Source organism: Taeniopygia guttata, chromosome 1 (genome assembly GCF_048771995.1).
Source record: "Taeniopygia guttata chromosome 1, bTaeGut7.mat, whole genome shotgun sequence".
Taxonomy (NCBI): Eukaryota; Metazoa; Chordata; class Aves; order Passeriformes; family Estrildidae; genus Taeniopygia; species Taeniopygia guttata.
In genome coordinates, this window is record NC_133024.1 from 53,335,003 (window position 1) to 53,346,859 (window position 11,857).

Below are 11,857 nucleotides of genomic sequence, written 5' to 3' on the forward strand. Positions count from 1 at the left end.
CTATTTAGCCTGCTAAAAATGGTCCTTTTGCTTAGAGCTAAGCATCATATATTACTTGCACATATTCTCACTGCAGTCTCTTTCCATTCCCAGCATCTCTTTCCACAGTCTCACATATATTCAGGAGAAGAGTGCCTTTGCAGCCAGTTTATAGTCTTCAGGAATACGTTACAGAAAATATGCATATTATCAATAAATATGCAAATCTTGGTATTTCCAGAGATGTGAATGTCAGGTTCTTACTGGGTTAATTTTGGTATAAAAAGTGGCAGATATTTTCTTAATAAGTTCAAAGAGCTGACTACTTCTGTACTATCATGGCTTTATCTAAGGCTTACACATGCAAATGTAAGTCATATTTTCACTTCCAAAACTAATATGTAGTTGTGAAAGTTTCCACTGTGTCTACAGCATCAACAGATGGTTCCTACATATTTTAAGGATATGTACTGCCTGCTATCACCATTTTAAAAGGCATTTACTTGAGGAGAAAGTCCTCAAGTCCCTTTTATACTTGTGTGGTTTGCTGCAATGGTAGTAGCAACATTTTTTGTGGTAAAGCAGTTCAGAGAAATTTTATGCTTAGTGGGATAAAATGCTACAGGACAGGGTGATACCAAGCAAAAAGAGAAAGAGCAAGAAAAATGTCTTAGCATTTGCCAGAACTGTATTCTAAGAGCAGAAACACAGACTGACTTCCAGTGTAACACAAAGAGATAAATTTCTTTATAAGTTCTTTTATGTCAGTTCTATTCTTAGTCTGAATTTGATCTGTTGACTTAGTTTGTGTTTTAAATGAAAAATAGCTGTCAATTTTCTTGTTTATTTTGGGGTTTGTTTTTCATGTGTATGTGAGGTGAAGTCTATAAGGAAAAGGCACAGGAAGGTCTACTTAACAGTCTGTACAACTTAGATTTAATTTAATAATTTAAAAAATTAAAATTTGTTCCATAACAATTGATTTGTTCACAAGATATTTACAGACTTCATGAAAATTTTTATGCAGTTTTCAGGCACTTTTCAAAACATTCGCACATCAAATATTCCAGAAAAAAATAAATAGGAAAGAATAAGCTTTGTTTTCATACCATATCCAGAGGTACGCATTTAGTGATGGTAAAACTCAGTGATTATCATATAGCTGTAGTAATCTGTAGAAAAGAGGAGTTAAAATAGTCCTCATTCATGTGTCACCATTTGCTAAAACACTTCTTCTGTATATAGGATCTACTTCAGTACAGGGATGTGCCATGGTATTTACAAATCCAAATCTTTGATTAATTCCTCAAATCAGCTTAGGGAGTCCTCTAAAATAGAGCTGCAGGGAACGGGTGTTATTGGCTACTGTGTGCATAGATGTGCACTTGGACATAATTATACTAGGGCACCATCCCAAAGCACTCTTGTAGCCTGACAGCACAGTTCTACCATTTTGGTCCATTATCAGAGCTGTGCTAATGTTTACTGAAAACTTTGCACCTCCACCTCAGTGCCCAAAAGACTAAACAGTAAAGAATTCCATTGGCTATTCATAATAGCAGTCTTTCAAAGAGGAGAGTTAACTCCAATGTTAGTCCCATTATTTTGGGGATTTATTATTTTTTTTTAATGTTTTCCAGAGAAAACAATATTACTTCTTAAAAATAAAAAACAAAGGGATTCTTCTACTATTATTTTTAAGTCTTCTGCATACTCCCTGCTCCTTTCCATTTGTTCTGATGTTTCTGTCACTCATTTATCTCTTACTTGCTAGCTCTTTTAAAATCACTGTCTACTACTTGTGGTCTACATCTTTAATACAGATTTGTGCATTGTTAATGCAGCTGAAGTCTTCAAGGATATGAATATTCATATGCAGCTCTGGAATCTCAAGGAGATAAATGTAGTTTAGTAAAAATCAAATTTCAACCTTGCTGTGACCTCATCTGTGTGTTGTAGTTCTCACTGAATAACTTAACCTGACACTCCTGGATTAGTTGGGCAATTTTATTATCATGTAAAGGTTCCAGCTGAGATCACTATGTGAGGCTATCATACAATTTGTGATCTGCTGCTAATTTGTGTGTCTGTTTTATTACTAAAACAGATTATTCCTAAGTGCTGAAAAAGCAGGACTAAAAAAGAGTAAACTGGACTAGTCAACTAGTTATGCAGGTCCTATAGTTGTCACAGAAAAAACTGTGAATTTATGTTTAACTATTAAGACCATCCAGAAATATTATTTGAAATACCTAATTGACTTACTTGATTACCATGTTATTGACTACTGTAAAAGCTGATAAAAGGGCTGAAAGGAATGTCCTGTGAGGAGAAGGCAAGAACTTGAGGCTTGTCTAGTTTGCTGGAAAGGAGGCTGAGGAACATCCTCATTGCTTTCTACACATTCCTGAGGTGGGGGGGAATGGAGTCTCTGGGTTCCAGCGATAAGACAGGTGGGAATAGTTCAAAACTGTGCTGGGGGAGATTCAAACTGGACATTAGGAAGCATTTCCTTACCAAGAGGGTGGTCAAACACTGGAAAAGGCTTCCTAGAGAAGTGGTTGATGCACCACGCAAATTTAGAAAAAATTCTGTCATTGAATTATTGAATTATCAAACAAAAAAAAAAGTTGATAAAATGAAATTACTATGCAAAGAAAGTATGTTTTTAGTGTTATATTTAAAAATCTAGATATTAAGAAAAATGGTATATACACTATACCATGTTGCAATAATTAAGATATGAGGAGTCAAATGTGAAAGAATATTTCAATCTAAGAAAATAATTGTATCTTGGAATTCTTAAGAAATTAAATAAAGAAAATTTTGAATGAAAAACACTACTTGAGTATATTTTCTTCCTTCTTTCATTCTACCAAGATAATCTGATTGTGGAAGTAATTTCTTTGTTCTCTAAAACTATGACATTATTTGATTTCTTAACCAAACAATTTCTTCAATAAAACGTCTTGATAATGTCCAATCTGTGCTAGTGAATTTTTTATTCTGAAAGACTGTTGCTCTGATCGATTAAGACAGCATTAAATGATAAATCTAATATGCGTTCATAAAAAGTGTTTCAAAAATTAAAAAAAAAATCATTTGTTTTCTGTGTGAGCTATTTGGTGAAGTGAAAATTAGATTCTATTCCCTTATATGAAACCTAAGCTAATAATTATATTACCTACAATGTGTCAGAACAACTTCAGGGCCTTTTAAAATTAACTTTCTGAATTTATTTACAGACTGTATAATATTCTCTAAATCTGATTCTCCCAAACTGGCAATTTTGATACAAATTCATGCTTCTCCATGCAATAAATTGAAAATTTTGAGCTAAAATATATTTTAAAATGTTAAATGGAAAAATGAGTATTAAACAATAACTAAATTTACAGGGAAGAATTTGCAACTAAGTACCAGCCACCACAAATGAGCTGACAGAGGCAGAAATTTTGCTGCACAGCATGATTGCTTTCATGATTGTTTGTCTCTGCCACATACAAAGAACTGCAAAGGAACAGGTGTCAAAATAAAGAGAATTGGGAAGCCTTCTGAAGGAAACTATGATGTGAGTTAAATTAACAATGACCAGAATGTTTATTTGGCTTGTCTAAGAATTTTTGACTGTTATTCTTCATCAAATCTCTATTTTATGGTCTCTCTTTTCCTAAAATCTAGTGACACTATGTCAACATGGTTTATATTGTTTGAATCACACAACAAAGGTCTTATGTATTCCACTCAGATGTTAAAATATTATACTTGATTCATACAAGACTGTATTGCAACTGATAGAACAAGAAATTGCAGTGAAATATTTTCTTTTATAATTTTCCTTTTATAATTAAGTTCTAGATCAATCACTACAAATTAGTGCTTTGATACTTTGCTGTTTCTCTCTCTGGATATCAGAGTGAGATAAGATTTTCAGCTACCCCTCCTACAGTTCCTGAAGACAAGTTCTTGAATGCAGAGTTTATTTATTAGGAATCACTGGGCTGACAAAAAAAAAAGCCAGGATCCTGGAGTGCACTGTATTGTACAGATAACTTTTAAAGCAGATGTGGAGACTTAAAACTCTACTGAAAGTCTTAGTATTTTAATATTCTAACAACTTCAGAATTTTAAAAATCTATTGGTATCACTTCATAATATTCTGAAAGTACTAAATGGATAAAAGCAATACATACACATAGTAGTAGAACCTGTATTTGTGTAAATGCACTTATTCAGTGCAGAACTAGACTTTATCCTGAACTGTTTAACATCTCTCTCTACTCAATCCTTCAGTGATTCAGGCAAGATTCTGTAAAAGTGCAGAATCTCTTATGAAATATTGAACTAACCTTTATCCCTGGAGATCTACTTTATTTGTTTCACTGTCTTGTGGGGAACACATAAAATAATTCCAAAATCTTGCTCTTAATAAGAAGTTGAATTTTGACTTCATAAATTGTTATATATGTATATATTCTACCCTTTTTATTATTTCAATCGATGATAAGATTTTGCCAATTTTTCATTTAGCACCATTCAAAGTTTCTAACATAATTTATTTTCTCTGTGTTATATTTCTGTGTGGTGCAGCCTTTAATGCTCTTCAGTAGAATCAATGCCTGACTATTTTTCCTAAGATGCTTGAATAATGTATTTTAAAAGCATGTTTCCAGTTGCACATAGGTGAAATTGATGAATGTTAGCACTCCATTCTGTGATACAGAAATAGAAGCACCACAAAAATTTCAGTAATTGACAATCCTTCCTAACAGTAGAATGTCACATACTATCATTGTGTTCTGAAAGTATCTTTGTGCACAAAAATGCAACGGTTACTCAAATACAAAACAATTAATAAATGAAAATTAATGGGGTTTTTTTGTTTTCTTGTGAAAATTATTTATGTTTTATTTCCATGGCAATTATTCAGCATTTTTAAGGGAACACTGTAAACAAAGTATGTCAAGTGAGGTACTCAAGAACATTACTGTTCATTTACAGTCAATCTCAAATTACAACCATTTAGCATCTTTTTCATTCAAATGAGAGTCAAGTCTAAAGCAGATATTTCCCTGCTACTTCATTGCTGAAATATATGTGACATAAAACTTCTAGCAGCCAAACTGTTTGTCTTTTCAATCACACAAATGACTGGCTCAAGCAATTTCTTTATGTTAAATAAAATTGTAAATCTGTTATTGATGAATGTGTCTCTCCAAAGATATTTCTCTTAAGTTGTTAAGTGTAAAGATATAACTAACCAAAGCAAATTACTTTTCTCATTAACATGTTAATTATGCCATATTATCTGAAGTATAAATGAAAATCAAAATTGCTAAACAAACCAAAATTGCAAAACACTTTTTAAATCTTTGATAATTGTTTATTGAACAATTTGTAATTTATACTGGGTTCTATGACTAAAATTAAGCAAAACAACAAAGAAATAGCTCCATTCTATTTTTATTAGCATATTGTGTGGCTTGTGGAACTCATAGGAAAATTTCTTCTTTAGTAAAGACTTTAGCAACGTTTTCCCACAGAATTCTCCTAGAAAAACTGGCTGCTCGTAGCTTGGATGGGTGCACTGTTCCTTAGCTAAAAACTAGGCCAGGCCCACAGAGTAGCGGTGAATGGAATTAAATCCAGCTGGTAACTGGTCACAAGCAGTGTTTTTCAGGGCTCAGTACTGAAGCCAGTCCTGCTACATATCTTCATAAATTATCTGGGCAAGAGAATTGAGAGTACTTGCAGTAAGTTTGCAGACAACCCTTAGCTGGAAAGGAGTTTTGGTCTTCTTATGGGTAGGAAGGACCTGCGGAAGGATCTGGAGAGGCTGGATCTGTGGGCTCCACCCAAATGTATGAAGTTCCACAAGGCAGGCTGCTGAGTCCTGCACGTGGGTCACAACAACCACATGCAGTGCTGCAGACTGGAAAAAGAATGGCTGGAAAACAACCTGGAGCTGCTGGCTGACAGCCGCCTGAACATGAGCCAGCGTGGGCCCAAGTGGCCAAGAAGGCCAGTGGCATATTGGCTCGTGTCAGTAATGGCATGGCCAGCAGGACCAGGATAGTATTTGTACCCCTGTGTTCATCACTGGTGAGGCCACACCTCAAGTCCTGCGTGTTCAGTTTTTGGAGCACCTTGTTATGACCTGCCCCAGAAGGCAGGTAAGTGACCATTTTGATTATTATTATCATCTACAGCAATTCAGCAATGTGAAAGAATAAATATATTACTTAAGAAAATGTGGAAGCGAGGGAGGCAGGGAAAGGTAGTGGTATTAAGACCACCTATCACTCTCCTGAGGAGGCTTGATTGTTTATTTAGATGTCTGTTTTTTGAAGTGACGGTCGCAGTCTTGAGCCATTGAGGGTGGGTGAAAGGCCATGAAATCCAAAGATCAATGGGTTAATAAATGTTCCAACTGAGTGGGAACACCCAGGAAGAGCTTTCAGTCCTCTGGTGGAAGATCTCAGAAATGAGTCTAGGGGCTCTTTGGGCATCTTTGATGGCTTATGACATTGTCTAAGACATGACAATTGCCTCTCTTGAGAGCGTAGCTGAACATATCCTGTGTGAAGGGATGAAAACCCTCATGCCTGTGTGTGAATATGTCCCTCCTCAAGGAGGGATGGGGGTGTAAGGGAGGACAACTGGTATGATAAAAAGCACTATCCCACCTCCCAGTATCTGCCTCTTATTTTAGGTGATTTTTTTTTTTTTTTTGAGTCATTAATCAATTATTTCAATCTTTCACACCCCTCACTACAGGAAAGATATTGAGGTGCTGGAGAGAAGGGTTTTCAGAGAAGGCTGGTGAAGAGTCTGGAGCCCAAGTCATAGAGTGGCTGAAGGAAATGAGGAAAAGGAGGCCCAGAGGGGACCATAATGTTCTCTGCAATCACCTGAAAGGAGGTTGTAGTAAGGTGGGTGTGAGAAATTTTGACAATGTCACATATGCCATAATTTGCCCTGGAATCCTTTCTCCTGTATTTTTCAGGGAAAATGAGAATGTAAAATTATTACTTAAACGTAATATACATTACATTCTCAGGTGACCTTTGAGATAATAAGCATTTGAGCAAATTCCAACAATTTTTGGGTAAAGGCTTACAGTCTTTTGCTGTGATCCCTGCAAAAATAACAATTAATTTCAGAAAGAACGTAATTAACCCAAAAAGTGTATTAGCAGAAGAGTATATGTTTCTGTATGAGCAGTTAGGACATTTCATCATCCAATATCTGTAAGTTCAATAATATTTTTCATAAAATAATTTAGAAGTGCCCCATATTATTTCCTAATCCTATATGTTACAGTATGTAAGATTGTCATCTTCAAATTCTGTTCAAAAAAATGAAAGAGTAAAATTAAACACTCAGCAAAACCTTAAATGCAAGCATGCATAGACAATTTTATAAAATTGACTCTGTTTTATAACTAAATATTGAAAGTATGAGTACAAACCTAATCTGATTATCATTGCAACATAAACTCTTAGTAACTTTCCATGCAAGCATTTGTCTTTGCTGAATGTTTTGTCATGTGTGTCACATGTAAGTAATTTCTCATACATTATTAATTTCAGGAGCTATCAAGAGGTTATAGGACTCATCAATTTCAAATAAGATATAGAAAAATAATATGACAGAATTTTTTTTAAATCTCACATTATTTTGTATTTCCTAAAAGAATATATTTATATGTGTGTGGGAAAACAGATTTAAACAAATAAAACATAAAATGCAGGTATTAAATGTGGTGGAAGGCAAAGTAACAAATACTCTGTAATTTTTGGCATTAAATTCTCTTCAGAAAACCATGGGAATCATTGCAGATACAATAACTCCAGGATGTGCCTTGTTAAGTGGGAAGCTTAATTGGCTCTGAGCAAAGAGGAACCTGTAGGGATGTGAAGATGAAAACATTTGTGGGGCACATCTTGAAAATAGTCTCTTACAGCTCTCAGTCAGAGACAGAAGGAAACAATTGCTTCTTCATGCTCTTTTGTCAATAAAATACTTGGCTATCAGCTTTCCTGTGGCTTCTTTATATTCCCTTTTCCTGATGATAGTGTAAATGTATGGGCGTTTTATGAGTGTATTTATAACTCAGAGGTAATTTTTGGTCATAGAATCATGGAATGTATCAGGGTGAAAGAGTCCCATAAGGATAATTGAGTCTAAATCCATGCTTCTCATAGAAGTGCCTTACACAAAAGTGTATGATTAAGCATTGTCTAGATGCTTCTTGAACATTGACAGGTTGAGTACCACACTAATTCTGTGGTTCGCTAATTCACACTAGTTCCTGTAACTGTGCTTGTTGAAGTAGCCAAATGTGTCCTAAGAGAACAGAAAGTTCAGACAAATTACTTCCTGCTTTCTTAAATGTAATTTCTCCTTCCAGGGACTGCATTTTCCTTGTTATGTCCTTGGCTGCCAAACCCAACACCCTAACCTCTGGACTACATCTGCAGTTGCAATGAAGTCACATACTGATGTTCCCTGAAGTTAACTCCATCAATAAGACTCTCTAGGAACTTATTTGCAAAGATGATGCTCAAGGATCTACTTCTTGAATCTCCTCTTTGAGCTTTCCTCTTTCTTCCAGTGTCCAGTAGCACTTTTGAGTACATGTTCTCATTCCTCATCTATAACCTACATTTTGACTCTCATACACTTAAAGAGTTATTGTAAATTTGGCTCTCTGCAAAACTGAGGATGATAAGCCCAAGTCAAAGACTGAGTTTGAGAAAAGTTTTTAACAGTTCCAAACAACTTCCAGTAGCCCTAATTCATGAATAAAATGAATAAAAGAATGCTGAGGATGTTGAGCATTTCAGAAAATCTTGATCCTTTTCTCTAAAATATTGAAAGCTTACAGGATATCAATAGTCTTACAGCTACATCAAATGCAGTAGGTACCATAATAACTGTTTCTTCATATACTCCTACAAATCTCTCAGGAATTTAAGAGATTTCCTTGACTCATGAGACTTTAAGTCTCTGGATAAAATATCAAATAAAATGCAAAGATACAGTTTATGAAAGATTGAGAAGGGTTATAAAATTTGATTTACTGTAAATAATTCATGATGCCCTTTGCAGCACTGTGAAATCCTTTTTGGCAGTTCTAGTTTTGGTTATAAATACTCATGCAATGAATACAGAACAGGATTATATTACACAGACAACAAGTTTTCTAACTGATTGTACATGTGTACTAGTGATATGTATTTATTAAGAGATGTAGCAAACATTCCACTTGAATGTATTGAAATAAAGTTGCAACAAATTTGGGATGAAATTGAAAATGTCATACCAAGTTCAGTGAAACCCTCCAATTATGAATCAGTTGCAAAGTTTCTTAGTCCTGAAAATTTTGAACTATTTTTATTACATGTTTCTGCAAGAATTTTATTTTGCAAATATGCTTTGTGCCTACCTAAAATACTATAATCTTTGCATATTTTTTCAGAGAAGGACTTTATAAATATATTTTTTAAAAGTCTGAAGTTTATATTTGTTCTCCTAGACAGTGTTCAACTCCAGGAAAGCACAAAATTGTTGTGAAAATTATGAAACCAGAAACAATGCTGTTGTGGAATATATCTACCATAGTTTTGCACCTTGTGCTTCTTAAAAGTTAATACCATGGATTCTTTGTCTTGTTACTTGTGATGTACTTGTACTATTGCCAAAAAACCCCAAAACAACAAAAAAAGTGGAAAAGCCTATATTTCTTGTCTTCATTTATCCATCAAAATTAAATAAAATTCGTAATTAAAAATGCAAAGTTTACAAAAAACAATTTCTAAACCCCCCAATGACTTGAGGGCATATTAGGATAGAAGTAATTAGAAAACTTGGATGAACTATTGAAAAATGACTGTTAATGTCTGATGTAATTTATGCCTTACAGGAGTATTATGAAGGAGAAGGGATCACATGAGGGAACATGTACCAAATAAAAATGGAGCAAAGAAGATTAGTGAATAGGTTTATAAAATTAGATTGGTGGGAAAAGCACTAGAAATGTGAAAGAGGACTTTAAATTCCTTAGGGTATATGAAGATACGGATGTGAAGAATGTACTGCAGCATCAAAATATATTCTATATTTACATATAAATATATATGTAATATGTATAACAATACATATTACTGAACTGAAGTGTCAAAAGAAGAGGAAGCCTGTAAGCTATGTGAATCCCCTTTTCTTAATCTTCTGGAAGCTGAGGGAAGTGAAAAGTGATTTTCAATCTTAGAACATGGATCCTCTTGAGAAATTTTTTAGTAATACAAAATATTGCCATATATATATATATATATACATATGTATATGTATATATATATATATATGTATATATATAATTTTTGTTTGGAGCATGGCAATATTTTGTATTACTCAATATATATCTATAAATATATATATATATATAAATATTTAAAATGCTTATTCAAACAATACCAATGTTCACTAAAGCAGTCAGTGGAACCAGCACTGGAAGAAGTATATGGAACAGAATTAGTACTGGTTGGAAAATAGACCCTATAGACCCTATAGACCCAATAGACCCTATATGACGGACAGAAATTTCGATCCATCAGAACAGAGCTTCATGCATAAAAATCTATTATCTGTGTAATACAGGATTTTAGTATCAGTGTAATACAGGATTTTCCTTCTTTCACGAGGGCTTGTGATTAGAAAACAATTAATTGCCTCATTTATATTCAAAAATATACCTTTTCCATTCATAACAGCCATATTTTGCCTCATGTTTCTTGTAGTATTTGAAACATACTTTACATCTGCAAGGAAAAACATCTCTAAAGAGGAAGAAATGATGCTGAAACAAATATGGATTTTCATGAGTCAGGAAACTTTTTACACTTTTAAAATTATGTACTTCTCTTTATTATTTTCTCATGCATGGATGTGGGAGGGGGTGTGGTTGGTGACCTCCCTGCTCTACCATGGGAGGCCACAAATGTGTAGTTTCCCGCCTCCCCAGTTGCCAATCATTTGTCACCCCTTCCCCCCATCCGTGTCAATCATTGTGTACCCCGTCCTTTGTTCCAGAAAGTTCTGAGTTCTTTGTACCCCCATTGGTTCCTCTCCTGAAACCACTCCTTCCCTCTATCCCGGTTGGCCGTTGCCATGTCACTCTCCGTTGACTCCACCCTCAACCCCTCACCTGATTGGATGTCCTGTACCCTGACCCTCCTTCCCTGTAACTGTTATAAACCCTACCCCGCCCCTGGTTTGGGGCTCTCAGAGCTGGGTCTCCCTCTGAGTGGCTGTGTCCCTTTACCACCCTCGCCTTCCCTCACCGAAGCCCTCAGAAATAAAGCCCTTTGAGAGGCACCCGCCTGGTGGAAGTCCTTCCTCTCTACGACCATCGTGCCGTTCCCGAGGTCCCGGACCTGCAGCTATCCGGAGCGGTCTGGGAGACCCGGGGAACGACACACATGGATGTGGTGATTGTGAAGGAAAACTGTGCCAAAGTTATTAACACAGTGCGAGAGTCACTTGTAATTTCTAGTCCTGAGGAAAAGAGGGTAACTCAAAAGACACATGAAAGAAAAATGAGAACAAGTTATATAATTACTAGTATATCTTCAGTAGGATTAATACACAACATGCCAGATTTACTTGTAGAACCTACATAACTGTTGTATACAAAATCCTCCTTCATTTCATTCTTCTTCTTCCCTCTCCAAATCCAAGAAAAGTAACTACAAACACTGCAGTTGTTAAATCTCAGACTAAGATAAGGTAATAAAAGAGCAAAATGTATGGTCTAACCAGAATATGAATCTGAACATCTGAAGTTGAAAGGTGGTAGGCAGTTCAAGTATTTTCTGCC

General features: G+C 35.1%; 1 long non-coding RNA gene across 6 annotated transcripts in view; it reads left to right on the top strand.

Annotated features, from left to right (window-relative positions):
* LOC115495014 (uncharacterized) overlaps window positions 1–11,352 on the top strand; it is a 33,040-nt gene extending 21,688 nt beyond the window's left edge. For 4 of the 6 annotated variants that reach the window (XR_004367707.3, XR_012055661.1, XR_004367708.3 and 1 more), the window contains 2 exons: window positions 6,757–6,911; window positions 8,393–11,352. This is a non-coding gene — a long non-coding RNA (uncharacterized lncRNA). Of the gene's footprint in view, window positions 1–3,377; window positions 3,551–6,756; window positions 6,912–8,392 lie in introns of all 6 variants that reach the window. The other 2 variants (XR_012055657.1, XR_005980195.2) reach the window with 1 other exon arrangement.
* Window positions 11,353–11,857: the final 505 nt, after the last annotated feature.